This window comes from Symphalangus syndactylus, chromosome 17 (genome assembly GCF_028878055.3).
Source record: "Symphalangus syndactylus isolate Jambi chromosome 17, NHGRI_mSymSyn1-v2.1_pri, whole genome shotgun sequence".
Lineage (NCBI taxonomy): Eukaryota > Metazoa > Chordata > Mammalia > Primates > Hylobatidae > Symphalangus > Symphalangus syndactylus.
Window position 1 is genome coordinate 101,143,379 of NC_072439.2, and position 23,346 is coordinate 101,166,724.

Here is a 23,346-nt window from a genome sequence, read left to right on the forward strand (position 1 = left end):
AGAGTGTTTCATAACTGCTCAATCAAAAATATGCTTTATCTCTGTTAACTGAATTTACAGATCAGAAATAAGTTTCACAGAATGCATCTGTGTAGTTTTTATTTGAAGATATTCTTTTTCCCAATGTAGGCCTCTTAGCGCTTAGCATGTCCAATTGCAGTTTCTACAGAAAGAGTGTTTCAGAACGGCTCAATCAAAAGTAAGGTTCAACTCTGTTAGTTGAATGCACAGAACAGAAAGAAGTTTCACAGAATGCTACTGTGTAGTTTATATTTGAATATATTCTTTTTTCCACTATTACCCTCTTAGCGCTCCGAATGTCCACTTGCATTTTCTACAGAAAGAGTGTTCAGAACTGCGCAATCAAAAGTATGGTTTAACTCTGTTAGCTTAATGAACATATCAGAAATAAGTTTCACACAATGCTTCTGTGTAGTTTTTATTTGAAGATATTATTTTTCCCAATATAGGCCTCTTAGCGCTCAGAATGTCCAATTGCAGTTTCTACAGAAAGAGTGTTTCAGAAAGGCTCAATCAAAAGTAAGGTTCAACTCTGTTAGTTGAATGCACAGAACAGAAAGAAGTTTCATACAATGCTTCTGTGTAGTTTATATTTGAACATATTCTTTTTTCCACTATTACCCACTTAGCGCTACGAATGTCCAGTTGCATTTTCTACAGACAGAGTGTTTCAAAACTGCTCAATCAAAAGTATGGTTTAACTCTGTTAGCTGAATGCTCAGATCAGAAAGAAGTTTCACAGAATGCTTCTGTGTAGTTTATATTTGAATATATTCCTTTTTCCACTACTACTCTCCTAGCGCTCCAAATGTCCAGTTGCATTTTCTACAGAAAGAGTGTTCAGATCTGCTCAATCAAAAGTATGGTTTAACTCTGTTAGCTGAATGCACAGATCAGAAAGAAGTTTCACAGAATGATTCTGTGTAGTTTATATTTGGAGACATTCCTTTTTCCACTATTACCCTCTTAGCGCTCCGAATCTCCACTTGCATTTTCTACAGAAAGAGTGTTTCAGAACGGCTCAATCAAAACTAAGGTTCAACTCTTTTAGTTGAACAAACAGAACAGAAAGAAGTTTCACACAATTCTTCTGTGTAGTTTTTATTTGTAGACATTCTTTTTCCGAATATAGGCCTCTTAGCGCTCAGAATGTCCAATTGCAGTTTCTACAGAAAGAGTGTTTCAGAACGGCTCAATCAAAAGTAAGGTTCAACTCTGTTAGTTGAATGCACAGAACAGAAAGAAGTTTCATACAATGCTTCTGTGTAGTTTGTATTTGAACATATTCTTTTTTCCACTATTACCCACTTAGCGCTACGAATGTCCAGTTGCATTTTCTACAGACAGAGTGTTTCAAAACTGCTCAATCAAAAGTATGGTTTAACTCTGTTAGCTGAATGCTCAGATCAGAAAGAAGTTTCAGAGAATGCTTCTGTGTAGTTTATATTTGAATATATTCCTTTTTCCACTACTACGCTCTTAGCGCTCCAAATGTCCAGTTGCATTTTCTACAGAAAGAGTGTTCAGATCTGCTCAATCAAAAGTATGGTTTAACTCTGTTAGCTGAATGCACAGATCAGAAAGAAGTTTCACCGAATGATTCTGTGTAGTTTATATTTGAAGACATTCCTTTTTCCACTATTACCCTCTTAGCGCTCCGAATCTCCACTTGCATTTTCTACAAAAAGAGTGTTTCATAACTGCTCAATCAAAAATATGTTTTATCTCTGTTAACTGAATTTACAGATCAGAAATAAGTTTCACAGAATGCATCTGTGTAGTTTTTATTTGAAGATATTCTTTTTCCCAATGTAGGCCTCTTAGCGCTTAGCATGTCCATTGCAGTTTCTACAGAAAGAGTGTTTCAGAATGGCTAAATCAAAAGTAAGGTTCAACTCTGTTAGTTGAATGCACAGAACAGAAAGAATTTTCACAGAATGCTACTGTGTAGTTTATATTTGAATATATTCCTTTTTCCACTATTACCCTCTTAGCGCTCCGAATGTCCACTTGCATTTTCTACAGAAAGAGTGTTCAGAACTGCGCAATCAAAAGTATGGTTTAACTCTGTTAGCTTAACGAACATATCAGAAATAAGTTTCACACAATGCTTCTGTGTAGTTTTTATTTGAAGATATTATTTTTCCCAATATAGGCCTCTTAGCGCTCAGAATGTCCAATTGCAGTTTCTACAGAAAGAGTGTTTCAGAAAGGCTCAATCAAAAGTAAGGTTCAACTCTGTTAGTTGAATGCACAGAACAGAAAGAAGTTTCATACAATGCTTCTGTGTAGTTTATATTTGAACATATTCTTTTTTCCACTATTACCCACTTAGCGCTACGAATGTCCAGTTGCATTTACTACAGACAGAGTGTTTCAAAACTGCTCAATCAAAAGTATGGTTTAACTCTGTTAGCTGAATGCTCAGATCAGAAAGAAGTTTCACAGAATGCTTCTGTGTAGTTTATATTTGAATATATTCCTTTTTCCACTACTACGCTCTTAGCGCTCCAAATGTCCAGTTGCATTTTCTACAGAAAGAGTGTTCAGATCTGCTCAATTAAAAGTATGGTTTAACTCTGTTACCTGAATGCACAGATCAGAAAGAAGTTTCACCGAATGATTATGTGTAGTTTATATTTGAAGACATTCCTTTTTCCACTATTACCCTCTTAGCGCTCTGAATCTCCACTTGCATTTTCTACAAAAAGAGTGTTTCATAACTGCTCAATCAAAAATATGCTTTATCTCTGTTAACTGAATTTACAGATCAGAAATAAGTTTCACAGAATGCATCTGTGTAGTTTTTATTTGAAGATATTCTTTTTCCCAATGTAGGCCTCTTAGCGCTTAGCATGTCCAATTGCAGTTTCTACAGAAAGAGTGTTTCAGAACGGCTCAATCAAAAGTAAGGTTCAACTCTGTTAGTTGAATGCACAGAACAGAAAGAAGTTTCACAGAATGCTACTGTGTAGTTTATATTTGAATATATTCTTTTTTCCACTATTACCCTCTTAGCGCTCCGAGTGTCCACTTGCATTTTCTACAGAAAGAGTGTTCAGAACTGCGCAATCAAAAGTATGGTTTAACTCTGTTAGCTTAATGAACATATCAGAAATAAGTTTCACACAATGCTTCTGTGTAGTTTTTATTTGAAGATATTATTTTTCCCAATATAGGCCTCTTAGCGCTCAGAATGTCCAATTGCAGTTTCTACAGAAAGAGTGTTTCAGAAAGGCTCAATCAAAAGTAAGGTTCAACTCTGTTATTTGAATGCACAGAACAGAAAGAAGTTTCATACAATGCTTCTCTGTAGTTTATATTTGAACATATTCTTTTTTCCACTATTACCCACTTAGCGCTACGAATGTCCACTTGCATTTTCTACAGACAGAGTGTTTCAAAACTGCTCAATCAAAAGTATGGTTTAACTCTGTTAGCTGAATGCTCAGATCAGAAAGAAGTTTCACAGAATGCTTCTGTGTAGTTTATATTTGAATATATTCCTTTTTCCACTACTACTCTCTTAGCGCTCCAAATGTCCAGTTGCATTTTCTACAGAAAGAGTGTTCAGATCTGCTCAATCAAAAGTATGGTTTAACTCTGTTAGCTGAATGCACAGATCAGAAAGAAGTTTCACAGAATGATTCTGTGTAGTTTATATTTGGAGACATTCCTTTTTCCACTATTACCCTCTTAGCGCTCCGAATCTCCACTTGCATTTTCTACAGAAAGAGTGTTTCAGAACGGCTCAATCAAAACTAAGTTTCAACTCTTTTAGTTGAACAAACAGAACAGAAAGAAGTTTCACACAATTCTTCTGTGTAGTTTTTATTTGTAGACATTCTTTTTCCGAATATAGGCCTCTTAGCGCTCAGAATGTCCAATTGCAGTTTCTACAGAAAGAGGGTTTCAGAACGGCTCAATCAAAAGTAAGGTTCAACTCTGTTAGTTGAATGCACAGAACAGAAAGAAGTTTCATACAATGCTTCTGTGTAGTTTGTATTTGAACATATTCTTTTTTCCACTATTACCCACTTAGCGCTACGAATGTCCAGTTGCATTTTCTACAGACAGAGAGTTTCAAAACTGCTCAATCAAAAGTATGGTTTAACTTTGTTAGCTGAATGCTCAGATCAGAAAGAAGTTTCACAGAATGCTTCTGTGTAGTTTATATCTGAATATATTCCTTTTTCCACTACTACGCTCTTAGCGCTCCAAATGTCCAGTTGCATTTTCTACAGAAAGAGTGTTCAGATCTGCTCAATCAAAAGTGTGGTTTAACTCTGTTAGCTGAATGCACAGATCAGAAAGAAGTTTCACCGAATGATTCTGTGTAGTTTATATTTGAAGACATTCCTTTTTCCACTATTACCCTCTTAGCGCTCCGAATCCCCACTTGCATTTTCTACAAAAAGAGTGTTTCATAACTGCTCAATCAAAAATATGTTTTATCTCTGTTAACTGAATTTACAGATCAGAAATAAGTTTCACAGAATGCATCTGTGTAGTTTTTATTTGAAGATATTATTTTTCCCAATGTAGGCCTCTTAGCGCTTAGCATGTCCAATTGCAGTTTCTACAGAAAGAGTGTTTCAGAACGGCTCAATCAAAAGTAAGGTTCAAATCTGTTAGTTGAATGCACAGAACAGAAAGAATTTTCACAGAGTGCTACTGTGTAGTTTATATTTGAATATATTCCTTTTTCCACTATTACCATCTTAGCGCTCCGAATGTCCACTTGCATTTTCTACAGAAAGAGTGTTCAGAACTGCGCAATCAAAAGTATGGTTTAACTCTGTTAGCTTAATGAACATATCAGAAATAAGTTTCACACAATGCTTCTGTGTAGTTTTTATTTGAAGATATTATTTTTCCCAATATAGGCCTCTTAGCGCTCAGAATGTCCAATTGCAGTTTCTACAGAAAGAGTATTTCAGAAAGGCTCAATCAAAAGTAAGGTTCAACTCTGTTAGTTGAATGCACAGAACAGAAAGAAGTTTCATACAATGCTTCTGTGTAGTTTATATTTGAACATATTCTTTTTTCCACTATTACCCACTTAGCGCTACGAATGTCCAGTTGCATTTTCTACAGACAGATTGTTTCAAAACTGCTCAATCAAAAGTATGGTTTAACTTTGTTAGCTGAATGCTCAGATCAGAAAGAAGTTTCACAGAATGCTTCTGTGTAGTTTATATTTGAATATATTCCTTTTTCCACTACTACTCTCTTAGCGCTCCAAATGTCCAGTTGCATTTTCTACAGAAAGAGTGTTCAGATCTGCTCAATCAAAAGTATGGTTTAACTCTGTTAGCTGAATGCACAGATCAGAAAGAAGTTTCACAGAATGATTCTGTGTAGTTTATATTTGGAGACATTCCTTTTTCCACTATTACCCTCTTAGCGCTCCGAATCTCCACTTGCATTTTCTGCATAAAGAGTGTTTCAGAACGGCTCAATCAAAACTAAGGTTCAACTCTTTTAGTTGAACAAACAGAACAGAAAGTTGTTTCACACAATTCTTCTGTGTAGTTTTTATTTGTAGACATTCTTTTTCCCAATATAGGCCTCTTGGCGCTCAGAATGTCCAATTGCAGTTTCTACAGAAGGAGTGTTTCAGAACGGCTCAATCAAAAGTAAGGTTCAACTCTGTTAGTTGAATGCACAGAACAGAAAGGAGTTTCATACAATGCTTCTGTGTAGTTTATATTTGAACATATTCTTTTTTCCACTATTACCCACTTAGCGCTACGAATGTCCAGTTGCATTTTCTACAGACAGAGTGTTTCAAAACTGCTCAATCAAAAGTATGGTTTAACTCTGTTAGCTGAATGCTCAGATCAGAAAGAAGTTTCACAGAATGCTTCTGTGTAGTTTATATCTGAATATATTCCTTTTTCCACTACTACGCTCTTAGCGCTCCAAATGTCCAGTTGCATTTTCTACAGAAAGAGTGTTCAGATCTGCTCAATCAAAAGTGTGGTTTAACTCTGTTAGCTGAATGCACAGATCAGAAAGAAGTTTCACCGAATGATTCTGTGTAGTTTATATTTGAAGACATTCCTTTTTCCACTATTACCCTCTTAGCGCTCCGAATCTCCACTTGCATTTTCTACAAAAAGAGTGTTTCATAACTGCTCAATCAAAAATATGTTTTATCTCTGTTAACTGAATTTACAGATCAGAAATAAGTTTCACAGAATGCATCTGTGTAGTTTTTATTTGAAGATATTCTTTTTCCCAATGTAGGCCTCTTAGCGCTTAGCATGTCCAATTGCAGTTTCTATAGAAAGAGTGTTTCAGAACGGCTCAATCAAAAGTAAGGTTCAACTCTGTTAGTTGAATGCACAGAACAGAAAGAATTTTCACAGAGTGCTACTGTGTAGTTTATATTTGAATATATTCCTTTTTCCACTATTACCCTCTTAGCGCTCCGAATGTCCACTTGCATTTTCTACAGAAAGATTGTTCAGAACTGCGCAATCAAAAGTATGGTTTAACTCTGTTAGCTTAATGAACATATCAGAAATAAGTTTCACACAATGCTTCTGTGTAGTTTTTATTTGAAGATATTATTTTTCCCAATATAGGCCTCTTAGCGCTCAGAATGTCCAATTGCAGTTTCTACAGAAAGAGTATTTCAGAAAGGCTCAATCAAAAGTAAGGTTCAACTCTGTTAGTTGAATGCACAGAACAGAAAGAAGTTTCATACAATGCTTCTGTGTAGTTTATATTTGAACATATTCTTTTTTCCACTATTACCAACTTAGCGCTACGAATGTCCAGTTGCATTTTCTACAGACAGAGTGTTTCAAAACTGCTCAATCAAAAGTATGGTTTAACTCTGTTAGCTGAATGCTCAGATCAGAAAGAAGTTTCACAGAATGCTTCTGTGTAGTTTATATTTGAATATATTCCTTTTTCCACTACTACTCTCTTAGCGCTCCTAATGTCCAGTTGCATTTTCTACAGAAAGAGTGTTCAGATCTGCTCAATCAAAAGTATGGTTTAACTCTGTTAGCTGAATGCACAGATCAGAAAGTAGTTTCACAGAATGATTCTGTGTAGTTTATATTTGGAGACATTCCTTTTTCCACTATTATCCTCTTAGCGCTCCGAATCTCCACTTGCATTTTCTACAGAAAGAGTGTTTCAGAACGGCTCAATCAAAACTAAGGTTCAACTCTTTTAGTTGAACAAACAGAACAGAAAGAAGTTTCACACAATTCTTCTGTGTAGTTTTTATTTGTAGACATTCTTTTTCCCAATATAGGCCTCTTAGCGCTCAGAATGTCCAATTGCAGTTTCTACAGAAAGAGTGATTCAGAACGGCTCAATCAAAAGTAAGGTTCAACTCTGTTAGTTGAATGCACAGAACAGAAAGAAGTTTCATACAATGCTTCTGTGTAGTTTATATTTGAACATATTCTTTTTTCCACTATTACCCACTTAGCGCTACGAATGTCCAGTTGCATTTTCTACAGACAGAGTGTTTGAAAACTGCTCAATCAAAGTATGGTTTAACTCTGTTAGCTGAATGCTCAGATTAGAAAGAAGTTTCACAGAATGCTTCTGTGTAGTTTATATTTGAATATATTCCTTTTTCCACTACTACGCTCTTAGCGCTCCAAATGTCCAGTTGCATTTTCTACAGAAAGAGTGTTCAGATCTGCTCAATCAAAAGTATGGTTTAACTCTGTTAGCTGAATGCACAGATCAGAAAGTAGTTTCACCGAATGATTCTGTGTAGTTTACATTTGAAGACATTCCTTTTTCCACTATTACCCTCTTAGCGCTCCGAATCTCCACTTGCATTTTCTACAAAAAGAGTGTTTCATAACTGCTCAATCAAAAATATGTTTTATCTCTGTTAACTGAATTTACAGATCAGAAATAAGTTTCACAGAATGCATCTGTGTAGTTTTTATTTGAAGATATTCTTTTTCCCAATGTAGGCCTCTTAGCGCTTAGCATGTCCATTGCAGTTTCTACAGAAAGAGTGTTTCAGAACGGCTCAATCAAAAGTAAGGTTCAACTCTGTTAGTTGAATGCACAGAACAGAAAGAATTTTCACAGAATGCTACTGTGTAGTTTATATTTGAATATATTCCTTTTTCCACTATTACCCTCTTAGCGCTCGAATGTCCACTTGCATTTTCTACAGAAAGAGTGTTCAGAACTGCGCAATCAAAAGTATGGTTTAACTCTGTTAGCTTAATGAACATATCAGAAATAAGTTTCACACAATGCTTCTGTGTAGTTTTTATTTGAAGACATTATTTTTCCCAATATAGGCCTCTTAGCGCTCAGAATGTCCAATTGCAGTTTCTACAGAAAGAGTGTTTCAGAAAGGTTCAATCAAAAGTGAGGTTCAACTCTGTTAGTTGAATGCACAGAACAGAAAGAAGTTTCATACAATGCTTCTGTGTAGTTTATATTTGAATATATATTTTTTCCACTATTACCCACTTAGCGCTACGAATGTCCAATTGCATTTTCTACAGACAGAGTGTTTCAAAACTGCTCAATCAGAAGTATGGTTTAACTCTGTTAGCTGAATGCTCAGATCAGAAAGAAGTTTCACAGAATGCTTCTGTGTAGTTTATATTTGAATATATTCCTTTTTCCACTACTACTCTCTTAGCGCTCCAAATGTCCAGGTGCATTTTCTACAGAAAGAGTGTTCAGATCTGCTCAATCAAAAGTATGGTTTAACTCTGTTAGCTGAATGCACAGATCAGAAAGAAGTTTCACAGAATGATTCTGTGTAGTTTATATTTGGAGACATTCCTTTTTCCACTATTACCCTCTTAGCGCTCCGAATCTCCACTAGCATTTTCTGCATAAAGAGTGTTTCAGAACGGCTCAATCAAAACTAAGGTTCAACTCTTTTAGTTGAACAAACAGAACAGAAAGATGTTTCACACAATTCTTCTGTGTAGTTTTTATTTGTAGACATTCTTTTTCCCAATATAGGCCTCTTAGCGCTCAGAATGTCCAATTGCAGTTTCTACAGAAGGAGTGTTTCAGAACGGCTCAATCAAAAGTAAGGTTCAACTCTGTTAGTTGAATGCACAGAACAGAAAGGAGTTTCATACAATGCTTCTGTGTAGTTTATATTTGAACATATTCTTTTTTCCACTATTACCCACTTAGCGCTACGAATGTCCAGTTGCATTTTCTACAGACAGAGTGTTTCAAAACTGCTCAATCAAAAGTATGGTTTAACTCTGTTAGCTGAATGCTCAGATCAGAAAGAAGTTTCACAGAATGCTTCTGTGTAGTTTATATCTGAATATATTCCTTTTTCCACTACTACGCTCTTAGCGCTCCAAATGTCCAGTTGCATTTTCTACAGAAAGAGTGTTCAGATCTGCTCAATCAAAAGTGTGGTTTAACTCTGTTAGCTGAATGCACAGATCAGAAAGAAGTTTCACCGAATGATTCTGTGTAGTTTATATTTGAAGACATTCCTTTTTCCACTATTACCCTCTTAGCGCTCCGAATCTCCACTTGCATTTTCTACAAAAAGAGTGTTTCATAACTGCTCAATCAAAAATATATTTTATCTCTGTTAACTGAATTTACAGATCAGAAATAAGTTTCACAGAATGCATCTGTGTAGTTTATATTTGAAGATATTATTTTTCCCAATGTAGGCCTCTTAGCGCTTAGCATGTCCAATTGCAGTTTCTACAGAAAGAGTGTTTCAGAACGGCTCAATCAAATTAAGGTTCAAATCTGTTAGTTGAATGCACAGAACAGAAAGAATTTTCACAGAGTGCTACTGTGTAGTTTATATTTGAATATATTCCTTTTTCCACTATTACCCTCTTAGCGCTCCGAATGTCCACTTGCATTTTCTACAGAAAGAGTGTTCAGAACTGCGCAATCAAAAGTATGGTTTAACTCTGTTAGCTTAATGAACATATCAGAAATAAGTTTCACACAATGCTTCTGTGTAGTTTTTATTTGAAGATATTATTTTTCCCAATATAGGCCTCTTAGCGCTCAGAATGTCCAATTGCAGTTTCTACAGAAAGAGTATTTCAGAAAGGCTCAATCAAAAGTAAGGTTCAACTCTGTTAGTTGAATGCACAGAACAGAAAGAAGTTTCATACAATGCTTCTGTGTAGTTTATATTTGAACATATTCTTTTTTCCACTATTACCCACTTAGCGCTACGAATGTCCAGTTGCATTTTCTACAGACAGAGTGTTTCAAAACTGCTCAATCAAAGTATGGTTTAACTCTGTTAGCTGAATGCTCAGATCAGAAAGAAGTTTCACAGAATGCTTCTGTGTAGTTTATATTTGAATATATTCCTTTTTCCACTACTACGCTCTTAGCGCTCCAAATGTCCAGTTGCATTTTTTACAGAAAGAGTGTTCAGATCTGCTCAATCAAAAGTATGGTTTAACTCTGTTAGCTGAATGCACAGATCAGAAAGAAGTTTCACCGAATGATTCTGTGTAGTTTATATTTGAAGACATTCCTTTTTCCACTATTACCCTCTTAGCGCTCCGAATCTCCACTTGCATTTTCTACAAAAAGAGTGTTTCATAACTGCTCAATCAAAAATATGTTTTATCTCTGTTAACTGAATTTACAGATCAGAAATAAGTTTCACAGAATGCATCTGTGTAGTTTTTATTTGAAGATATTGTTTTTCCCAATGTAGAACTCTTAGCGCTTAGCATGTCCAATTGCAGTTTCTACAGAAAGAGTGTTTCAGAACGGCTCAATCAAAAGTAAGGTTCAATTCTGTTAGTTGAATGCACAGAACAGAAAGCGGTTTCACAGAATGCTACTGTGTAGTTTATATTTGTATATATTCCTTTTTCTACTATTACCCTCTCAGCGCTCCGAATGTCCACTTGCATTTTCTACAGAAAGAGTGTTCAGAACTGCGCAATCAAAAGTATGGTTTAACTCTGTTAGCTTAATGAACATATCAGAAATAAGTTTCACACAATGCTTCTGTGTAGTTTTTATTTGTAGACATTCTTTTTCCCAATATAGGACTCTTAGCGCTCAGAATGTCCAATTGCAGTTTCTACAGAAAGAGTGTTTCAGAACGGCTCAATGAAAAGTAAGGTTCAACTCTGTTAGTTGAATGCACAGAACAGAAAGAAGTTTCATACAATGCTTCTGTGTAGTTTATATTTGAACATATACTTTTTTCCACTATTACCCACTTAGCGCTACGAATGTCCAGTTGCATTTTCTACAGACAGAGTGTTTCAAAACTGCTCAATCAAAAGTATGGTTTAACTCTGTTAGCTGAATGCTCAGATCAGAAAGAAGTTTCACAGAATGCTTCTGTGTAGTTTATATTTGAATATATTCCTTTTTCCACTACTACTCTCTTAGCGCTCCAAATGTCCAGTTGCATTTTCTACAGAAAGAGTGTTCAGATCTGCTCAATCAAAAGTATGTTTTAACTCTGTTAGCTGAATACACAGATCAGAAAGAAGATTCACAGAATGCTTCTGTGTAGTTTATATTTGGAGACATTCCTTTTTCCACTATTACCCTCTTAGCGCTCCGAATCTCCACTTGCATTTTCTGCATAAAGAGTGTTTCAGAACGGCTCAATCAAAACTAAGGTTCAACCCTTTTAGTTGAACAAACAGAACAGAAAGATGTTTCACACAATTCTTCTGTGTAGTTTTTATTTGTAGACATTCTTTTTCCCAATATAGGCCTCTTAGCGCTCAGAATGTCCAATTGCAGTTTCTACAGAAGGAGTGTTTCAGAACGGCTCAATCAAAAGTAAGGTTCAACTCTGTTAGTTGAATGCACAGAACAGAAAGGAGTTTCATACAATGCTTCTGTGTAGTTTATATTTGAACATATTCTTTTTTCCACTATTACCCACTTAGCGCTACGAATGTCCAGTTGCATTTTCTACAGACAGAGTGTTTCAAAACTGCTCAATCAAATGTATGGTTTAACTCTGTTAGCTGAATGCTCAGATCAGAAAGAAGTTTCACCGAATGCTTCTGTGTAGTTTGTATCTGAATATATTCCTTTTTCCACTACTACGCTCTTAGCGCTCCAAATGTCCAGTTGCATTTTCTACAGAAAGAGTGTTCACATCTGCTCAATCAAAAGTGTGGTTTAACTGTGTTAGCTGAATGCACAGATCAGAAAGAAGTTTCACCGAATGATTCTGTGTAGTTTATATTTGAAGACATTCCTTTTTCCACTATTACCCTCTTAGCGCTCCGAATCTCCACTTGCATTTTCTACAAAAAGAGTGTTTCATAACTGCTCAATCAAAAATATGTTTTATCTCTGTTAACTGAATTTACAGATCAGAAATAAGTTTCACAGAATGCATCTGTGTAGTTTATATTTGAAGATATTCTTTTTCCCAATGTAGGCCTCTTAGCGCTTAGCATGTCCAATTGCAGTTTCTACAGAAAGAGTGTTTCAGAACGGCTCAATCAAATTAAGGTTCAAATCTGTTAGTTGAATGCACAGAACAGAAAGAATTTTCACAGAGTGCTACTGTGTAGTTTATATTTGAATATATTCCTTTTTCCACTATTACCCTCTTAGCGCTCCGAATGTCCACTTGCATTTTCTACAGAAAGAGTGTTCAGAACTGCGCAATCAAAAGTATGGTTTAACTCTGTTAGCTTAATGAACATATCAGAAATAAGTTTCACACAATGCTTCTGTGTAGTTTTTATTTGAAGATATTATTTTTCCCAATATAGGCCTCTTAGCGCTCAGAATGTCCAATTGCAGTTTCTACAGAAAGAGTATTTCAGAAAGGCTCAATCAAAAGTAAGGTTCAACTCTGTTAGTTGAATGCACAGAACAGAAAGAAGTTTCATACAATGCTTCTGTGTAGTTTATATTTGAACATATTCTTTTTTCCACTATTACCCACTTAGCGCTACGAATGTCCAGTTGCATTTTCTACAGACAGAGTGTTTCAAAACTGCTCAATCAAAGTATGGTTTAACTCTGTTAGCTGAATGCTCAGATCAGAAAGAAGTTTCACAGAATGCTTCTGTGTAGTTTATATTTGAATATATTCCTTTTTCCACTACTACGCTCTTAGCGCTCCAAATGTCCAGTTGCATTTTTTACAGAAAGAGTGTTCAGATCTGCTCAATCAAAAGTATGGTTTAACTCTGTTAGCTGAATGCACAGATCAGAAAGAAGTTTCACCGAATGATTCTGTGTAGTTTATATTTGAAGACATTCCTTTTTCCACTATTACCCTCTTAGCGCTCCGAATCTCCACTTGCATTTTCTACAAAAAGAGTGTTTCATAACTGCTCAATCAAAAATATGTTTTATCTCTGTTAACTGAATTTACAGATCAGAAATAAGTTTCACAGAATGCATCTGTGTAGTTTTTATTTGAAGATATTGTTTTTCCCAATGTAGAACTCTTAGCGCTTAGCATGTCCAATTGCAGTTTCTACAGAAAGAGTGTTTCAGAACGGCTCAATCAAAAGTAAGGTTCAATTCTGTTAGTTGAATGCACAGAACAGAAAGCGGTTTCACAGAATGCTACTGTGTAGTTTATATTTGTATATATTCCTTTTTCTACTATTACCCTCTCAGCGCTCCGAATGTCCACTTGCATTTTCTACAGAAAGAGTGTTCAGAACTGCGCAATCAAAAGTATGGTTTAACTCTGTTAGCTTAATGAACATATCAGAAATAAGTTTCACACAATGCTTCTGTGTAGTTTTTATTTGTAGACATTCTTTTTCCCAATATAGGACTCTTAGCGCTCAGAATGTCCAATTGCAGTTTCTACAGAAAGAGTGTTTCAGAACGGCTCAATGAAAAGTAAGGTTCAACTCTGTTAGTTGAATGCACAGAACAGAAAGAAGTTTCATACAATGCTTCTGTGTAGTTTATATTTGAACATATACTTTTTTCCACTATTACCCACTTAGCGCTACGAATGTCCAGTTGCATTTTCTACAGACAGAGTGTTTCAAAACTGCTCAATCAAAAGTATGGTTTAACTCTGTTAGCTGAATGCTCAGATCAGAAAGAAGTTTCACAGAATGCTTCTGTGTAGTTTATATTTGAATATATTCCTTTTTCCACTACTACTCTCTTAGCGCTCCAAATGTCCAGTTGCATTTTCTACAGAAAGAGTGTTCAGATCTGCTCAATCAAAAGTATGTTTTAACTCTGTTAGCTGAATACACAGATCAGAAAGAAGATTCACAGAATGCTTCTGTGTAGTTTATATTTGGAGACATTCCTTTTTCCACTATTACCCTCTTAGCGCTCCGAATCTCCACTTGCATTTTCTGCATAAAGAGTGTTTCAGAACGGCTCAATCAAAACTAAGGTTCAACCCTTTTAGTTGAACAAACAGAACAGAAAGATGTTTCACACAATTCTTCTGTGTAGTTTTTATTTGTAGACATTCTTTTTCCCAATATAGGCCTCTTAGCGCTCAGAATGTCCAATTGCAGTTTCTACAGAAGGAGTGTTTCAGAACGGCTCAATCAAAAGTAAGGTTCAACTCTGTTAGTTGAATGCACAGAACAGAAAGGAGTTTCATACAATGCTTCTGTGTAGTTTATATTTGAACATATTCTTTTTTCCACTATTACCCACTTAGCGCTACGAATGTCCAGTTGCATTTTCTACAGACAGAGTGTTTCAAAACTGCTCAATCAAATGTATGGTTTAACTCTGTTAGCTGAATGCTCAGATCAGAAAGAAGTTTCACCGAATGCTTCTGTGTAGTTTGTATCTGAATATATTCCTTTTTCCACTACTACGCTCTTAGCGCTCCAAATGTCCAGTTGCATTTTCTACAGAAAGAGTGTTCACATCTGCTCAATCAAAAGTGTGGTTTAACTGTGTTAGCTGAATGCACAGATCAGAAAGAAGTTTCACCGAATGATTCTGTGTAGTTTATATTTGAAGACATTCCTTTTTCCACTATTACCCTCTTAGCGCTCCGAATCTCCACTTGCATTTTCTACAAAAAGAGTGTTTCATAACTGCTCAATCAAAAATATGTTTTATCTCTGTTAACTGAATTTACAGATCAGAAATAAGTTTCACAGAATGCATCTGTGTAGTTTTTATTTGAAGATATTCTTTTTCCCAATGTAGGCCTCTTAGCGCTTAGCATGTCCAATTGCAGTTTCTACAGAAAGAGTGTTTCAGAACGGCTCAATCAAATTAAGGTTCAAATCTGTTAGTTGAATGCACAGAACAGAAAGAATTTTCACAGAGTGCTACTGTGTAGTTTATATTTGAATATATTCCTTTTTCCACTATTACCCTCTTAGCGCTCCGAATGTCCACTTGCATTTTCTACAGAAAGAGTGTTCAGAACTGCGCAATCAAAAGTATGGTTTAACTCTGTTAGCTTAATGAACATATCAGAAATAAGTTTCACACAATGCTTCTGTGTAGTTTTTATTTGAAGATATTATTTTTCCCAATATAGGCCTCTTAGCGCTCAGAATGTCCAATTGCAGTTTCTACAGAAAGAGTATTTCAGAAAGGCTCAATCAAAAGTAAGGTTCAACTCTGTTAGTTGAATGCACAGAACAGAAAGAAGTTTCATACAATGCTTCTGTGTAGTTTATATTTGAACATATTCTTTTTTCCACTATTACCCACTTAGCGCTACGAATGTCCAGTTGCATTTTCTACAGACAGAGTGTTTCAAAACTGCTCAATCAAAGTATGGTTTAACTCTGTTAGCTGAATGCTCAGATCAGAAAGAAGTTTCACAGAATGCTTCTGTGTAGTTTATATTTGAATATATTCCTTTTTCCACTACTACGCTCTTAGCGCTCCAAATGTCCAGTTGCATTTTTTACAGAAAGAGTGTTCAGATCTGCTCAATCAAAAGTATGGTTTAACTCTGTTAGCTGAATGCACAGATCAGAAAGAAGTTTCACCGAATGATTCTGTGTAGTTTATATTTGAAGACATTCCTTTTTCCACTATTACCCTCTTAGCGCTCCGAATCTCCACTTGCATTTTCTACAAAAAGAGTGTTTCATAACTGCTCAATCAAAAATATGTTTTATCTCTGTTAACTGAATTTACAGATCAGAAATAAGTTTCACAGAATGCATCTGTGTAGTTTTTATTTGAAGATATTGTTTTTCCCAATGTAGAACTCTTAGCGCTTAGCATGTCCAATTGCAGTTTCTACAGAAAGAGTGTTTCAGAACGGCTCAATCAAAAGTAAGGTTCAATTCTGTTAGTTGAATGCACAGAACAGAAAGCGGTTTCACAGAATGCTACTGTGTAGTTTATATTTGTATATATTCCTTTTTCTACTATTACCCTCTCAGCGCTCCGAATGTCCACTTGCATTTTCTACAGAAAGAGTGTTCAGAACTGCGCAATCAAAAGTATGGTTTAACTCTGTTAGCTTAATGAACATATCAGAAATAAGTTTCACACAATGCTTCTGTGTAGTTTTTATTTGTAGACATTCTTTTTCCCAATATAGGACTCTTAGCGCTCAGAATGTCCAATTGCAGTTTCTACAGAAAGAGTGTTTCAGAACGGCTCAATGAAAAGTAAGGTTCAACTCTGTTAGTTGAATGCACAGAACAGAAAGAAGTTTCATACAATGCTTCTGTGTAGTTTATATTTGAACATATACTTTTTTCCACTATTACCCACTTAGCGCTACGAATGTCCAGTTGCATTTTCTACAGACAGAGTGTTTCAAAACTGCTCAATCAAAAGTATGGTTTAACTCTGTTAGCTGAATGCTCAGATCAGAAAGAAGTTTCACAGAATGCTTCTGTGTAGTTTATATTTGAATATATTCCTTTTTCCACTACTACTCTCTTAGCGCTCCAAATGTCCAGTTGCATTTTCTACAGAAAGAGTGTTCAGATCTGCTCAATCAAAAGTATGTTTTAACTCTGTTAGCTGAATACACAGATCAGAAAGAAGATTCACAGAATGCTTCTGTGTAGTTTATATTTGGAGACATTCCTTTTTCCACTATTACCCTCTTAGCGCTCCGAATCTCCACTTGCATTTTCTGCATAAAGAGTGTTTCAGAACGGCTCAATCAAAACTAAGGTTCAACCCTTTTAGTTGAACAAACAGAACAGAAAGATGTTTCACACAATTCTTCTGTGTAGTTTTTATTTGTAGACATTCTTTTTCCCAATATAGGCCTCTTAGCGCTCAGAATGTCCAATTGCAGTTTCTACAGAAGGAGTGTTTCAGAACGGCTCAATCAAAAGTAAGGTTCAACTCTGTTAGTTGAATGCACAGAACAGAAAGGAGTTTCATACAATGCTTCTGTGTAGTTTATATTTGAACATATTCTTTTTTCCACTATTACCCACTTAGCGCTACGAATGTCCAGTTGCATTTTCTACAGACAGAGTGTTTCAAAACTGCTCAATCAAATGTATGGTTTAACTCTGTTAGCTGAATGCTCAGATCAGAAAGAAGTTTCACCGAATGCTTCTGTGTAGTTTGTATCTGAATATATTCCTTTTTCCACTACTACGCTCTTAGCGCTCCAAATGTCCAGTTGCATTTTCTACAGAAAGAGTGTTCACATCTGCTCAATCAAAAGTGTGGTTTAACTGTGTTAGCTGAATGCACAGATCAGAAAGAAGTTTCACCGAATGATTCTGTGTAGTTTATATTTGAAGACATTCCTTTTTCCACTATTACCCTCTTAGCGCTCCGAATCTCCACTTGCATTTTCTACAAAAAGAGTGTTTCATAACTGCTCAATCAAAAATATGTTTTATCTCTGTTAACTGAATTTACAGATCAGAAATAAGTTTCACAGAATGCATCTGTGTAGTTTTTATTTGAAGATATTCTTTTTCCCAATGTAGGCCTCTTAGCGCTTAGCATGTCCAATTGCAGTTTCTACAGAAAGAGTGTTTCAGAACGGCTCAATCAAAAGTAAGGTTCAACTCTGTTAGTTGAATGCACAGAACAGAAAGAATTTTCACAGAGTGCTACTGTGTAGTTTATATTTGAATATATTCCTTTTTCCACTATTACCATCTTAGCGCTCCGAATGTCCACTTGCATTTTCTACAGAAAGAGTGTTCAGAACCGCGCAATCAAAAGTATGGTTTAACTCTGTTAGCTTAATGAACATATCAGAAATAAGTTTCACACAATGCTTCTGTGTAGTTTTTATTTGAAGGTATTATTTTTCCCAATATAGGCCTCTTAGCGCTCAGAATGTCCAATTGCAGTTTCTACAGAAAGAGTATTTCAGAAAGGCTCAATCAAAAGTAAGGTTCAACTCTGTTAGTTGAATGCACAGAACAGAAAGAAGTTTCATACAATGCTTCTGTGTAGTTTATATTTGAACATATTCTTTTTTCCACTATTACCCACTTAGCGCTACGAATGTCCAGTTGCATTTTCTACAGACAGAGTGTTTCAAAACTGCTCAATCAAAAGTATGGTTTAACTCTGTTAGCTGAATGCTCAGATCAGAAAAAAGTTTCACAGAATGCTTCTGTGTAGTTTATATTTGAATATATTCCTTTTTCCACTACTACTCTCTTAGCGCTCCAAATGTCCAGTTGCATTTTCTACAGAAAGAGTGTTCAGATCTGCTCAATCAAAAGCATGGTTTAACTCTGTTAGCTGAATGCACAGATCAGAAAGAAGTTTCACAGAATGATTCTGTGTAGTTTATATTTGGAGACATTCCTTTTTCCACTATTACCCTCTTAGCGCTCCGAATCTCCACTTGCATTTTCTGCATAAAGAGTGTTTCAGAACGGCTCAATCAAAACTAAGGTTCAACTCTTTTAGTTGAACAAACAGAACAGAAAGTTGTTTCACACAATTCTTCTGTGTAGTTTTTATTTGTAGACATTCTTTTTCCCAATATATGCCTCTTAGCGCTCAGAATGTCCAATTGCAGTTTCTACAGAAGGAGTGTTTCAGAACGGCTCAATCAAAAGTAAGGTTCAACTCTGTTAGTTGAATGCACAGAACAGAAAGGAGTTTCATACAATGCTTCTGTGTAGTTTATATTTGAACATATTCTTTTTTCCACTATTACCCACTTAGCGCTACGAATGTCCAGTTGCATTTTCTACAGACAGAGTGTTTCAAAACTGCTCAATCAAAAGTATGGTTTAACTCTGTTAGCTGAATGCTCAGATCAGAAAGAAGTTTCACAGAATGCTTCTGTGTAGTTTATATCTGAATATATTCCTTTATCAACTACTACGCTCTTAGCGCTCCAAATGTCCAGTTGCATTTTCTACAGAAAGAGTGTTCTGATCTGCTCAATCAAAAGTGTGGTTTAACTCTGTTAGCTGAATGCACAGATCAGAAAGAAGTTTCACCGAATGATTCTGTGTAGTTTATATTTGAAGACATTCCTTTTTCCACTATTACCCTCTTAGCGCTCCGAATCTCCACTTGCATTTTCTACAAAAAGAGTGTTTCATAACTGCTCAATCAAAAATATGCTTTATCTCTGTTAACTGAATTTACAGATCAGAAATAAGTTTCACAGAATGCATCTGTGTAGTTTTTATTTGAAGATATTCTTTTTCCCAATGTAGGCCTCTTAGCGCTTAGCATGTCCAATTGCAGTTTCTACAGAAAGAGTGTTTCAGAACGGCTGAATCAAAAGTAAGGTTCAACTCTGTTAGTTGAATGCACAGAACAGAAAGAATTTTCACAGAGTGCTACTGTGTAGTTTATATTTGAATATATTCCTTTTTCCACTATTACCCTCTTAGCGCTCCGAATGTCCACTTGCATTTTCTACAGAAAGATTGTTCAGAACTGCGCAATCAAAAGTATGGTTTAACTCTGTTAGCTTAATGAACATATCAGAAATAAGTTTCACACAAACTTCTGTGTAGTTTTTATTTGAAGATATTATTTTTCCCAATATAGGCCTCTTAGCGCTCAGAATGTCCAATTGCAGTTTCTACAGAAAGAGTATTTCAGAAAGGCTCAATCAAAAGTAAGGTTCAACTCTGTTAGTTGAATGCACAGAACAGAAAGATGTTTCATACAATGCTTCTGTGTAGTTTATATTTGAACATATTCTTTTTTCCACTATTACCCACTTAGCACTACGAATGTCCAGTTGCATTTTCTACAGACAGAGTGTTTCAAAACTGCTCATTCAAAAGTATGGTTTAACTCTGTTAGCTGAATGCTCAGATCAGAAAGAAGTTTCACAGAATGCTTCTGTGTAGTTTATATTTGAATATATTCCTTTTTCCACTACTACTCTCTTAGCGCTCCAAATGTCCAGTTGCATTTTCTACAGAAAGAGTGTTCAGATCTGCTCAATCAAAAGTATGGTTTAACTCTGTTAGCTGAATGCACAGATCAGAAAGAAGTTTCACAGAATGATTCTGTGTAGTTTATATTTGGAGACATTCCTTTTTCCACTATTACCCCCTTAGCGCTCCGAATCTCCACTTGCATTATCTACAGAAAGAGTGTTTCAGAACGGCTCAATCAAAACTAAGGTTCAACTCTTTTAGTTGAACAAACAGAACAGAAAGAAGTTTCACACAATTCTTCTGTGTAGTTTTTATTTGTAGACATTCTTTTTCCCAATATAGGCCTCTTAGCGCTCAGAATGTCCAATTGCAGTTTCTACAGAAAGAGTGTTTCAGAACGGCTCAATCAAAAGTAAGGTTCAACTCTGTTAGTTGAATGCACAGAACTGAAAGAAGTTTCATAAAATGCTTCTGTGTAGTTTATATTTGAACATATTCTTTTTTCCACTATTACCCACATAGCGCTACGAATGTCCAGTTGCATTTTCTACAGACAGAGTGTTTCAAAACTGCTCAATCAAAGTCTGGTTTAACTCTGTTAGCTGAATGCTCAGATCAGAAAGAAGTTTCACAGAATGCTTCTGTGTAGTTTATATTTGAATATATTCCTTTTTCCACTACTACTCTCTTAGCGCTCCAAATGTCCAGTTGCATTTTCTACAGAAAGAGTGTTCAGATCTGCTCAATCAAAAGTATGGTTTAACTCTGTTAGCTGAATGCAGAGATCAGAAAGAAGTTTCACAGAATGATTCTGTGTAGTTTATATTTGGAGACATTCCTTTTTCCACTATTACCCTCTTAGCGCTCCGAATCTCCACTTGCATTTTCTACAGAAAGTGGGTTTCAGAACGGCTCAATCAAAACTAAGGTTCAACTCTTTTAGTTGAACAAACAGAACAGAAATAAGTTTCACACAATTCTTCTGTGTAGTTTTTATTTGTAGACATTCTTTTTCCCAATATAGGCCTCTTAGCGCTCAGAATGTCCAATTGCAGTTTCTACAGAAAGAGTGTTTCAGAACGGCTCAATCAAAAGTAGGGTTCAAATCTGTTAGTTGAATGCACAGAACAGAAGGAAGTTTCATACAATGCTTCTGTGTAGTTTATATTTGAACATATTCTTTTTTCCACTATTACCCACTTAGGGCTACGAATGTCCAGTTGCATTTTCTACAGACAGAGTGTTTCAAAACTGCTCAATCAAAAGTATGGTTTAACTCTGTTAGCTGAATGCTCAGATCAGAAAGAAGTTTCACAGAATGCTTCTGTGTAGTTTATATTTGAATATATTACTTTTTCCACTGCTACGCTCTTAGCGCTCCAAATGTCCAGTTGCATTTTTTACAGAAAGAGTGTTCAGATCTGCTCAATCAAAAGTATGGTTTAACTCTGTTAGCTGAATGCACAGATCAGAAAGAAGTTTCACCGAATGATTCTGTGTAGTTTATATTTGAAGACATTCCTTTTTCCACTATTACCCTCTTAGCGCTCCGAATCTCCACTTGCATTTTCTACAAAAAGAGTGTTTCATAACTGCTCAATCAAAAATATGTTTTATCTCTGTTAACTGAATTTACAGATCAGAAATAAGTTTCACAGAATGCATCTGTGTAGTTTTTATTTGAAGATATTATTTTTCCCAATGTAGGCCTCTTAGCGCTTAGCATGTCCATTGCAGTTTCTTCAGAAAGAGTGTTTCAGAACGGCTCAATCAAAAGTAAGGTTCAACTCTGTTAGTTGAATGCACAGAACAGAAAGAATTTTCACAGAATGCTACTGTGTAGTTTATATTTGAATATATTCCTTTTTCCACTATTACCCTCTTAGCGCTCCGAATGTTCACTTGCATTTTCTACAGAAAGAGTGTTCAGAACTGCGCAATGAAAAGTATGGTTTAACTCTGTTAGCTTAACGAACATATCAGAAATAAGTTTCACACAATGCTTCTGTGTAGTTTTTATTTGAAGATATTATTTTTCCCAATATAGGCCTCTTAGCGCTCAGAATGTCCAATTGCAGTTTCTACAGAAAGAGTGTTTCAGAAAGGCTCAATCAAAAGTAAGGTTCAACTCTTTTAGTTGAATGCACAGAACAGAAAGAAGTTTCATACAATGCTTCTGTGTAGTTTATATTTGAACATATTCTTTTTTCCACTATTACCCACTTAGCGTTACGAATGTCCAGTTGCATTTTCTACAGACAGAGTGTTTCAAAACTGCTCAATCAAAAGTATGGTTTAACTCTGTTAGCTGAATGCTCAGATCAGAAAGAAGTTTCACAGAATGCTTCTGTGTAGTTTATATTTGAATATATTCCTTTTTCCACTACTACTCTCTTAGCGCTCCTAATGTCCAGTTGCATTTTCTACAGAAAGAGTGTTCAGATCTGCTCAATCAAAAGTATGGTTTAACTCTGTTAGCTGAATGCAGAGATCAGAAAGAAGTTTCACAGAATGATTCTGTGTAGTTTATATTTGGAGACATTCCTTTTTCCACTATTACCCTCTTAGCGCTCCGAATCTCCACTTGCATTTTCTACAGAAAGTGTGTTTCAGAACGGCTCAATCAAAACTAAGGTTCAACTCTTTTAGTTGAACAAACAGAACAGAAAGAAGTTTCACACAATTCTTCTGTGTAGTTTTTATTTGTAGACATTCTTTTTCCCAATATAGGCCTCTTAGCGCTCAGAATGTCCAATTGCAGTTTCTACAGAAAGAGTGTTTCAGAACGGCTCAATCAAAAGTAGGGTTCAAATCTGTTAGTTGAATGCACAGAACAGAAGGAAGTTTCATACAATGCTTCTGTGTAGTTTATATTTGAACATATTCTTTTTTCCACTATTACCCACTTAGGGCTACGAATGTCCAGTTGCATTTTCTACAGACAGAGTGTTTCAAAACTGCTCAATCAAAAGTATGGTTTAACTCTGTTAGCTGAATGCTCAGATCAGAAAGAAGTTTCACAGAATGCTTCTGTGTAGTTTATATTTGAATATATTCCTTTTTCCACTACTACGCTCTTAGCGCTCCA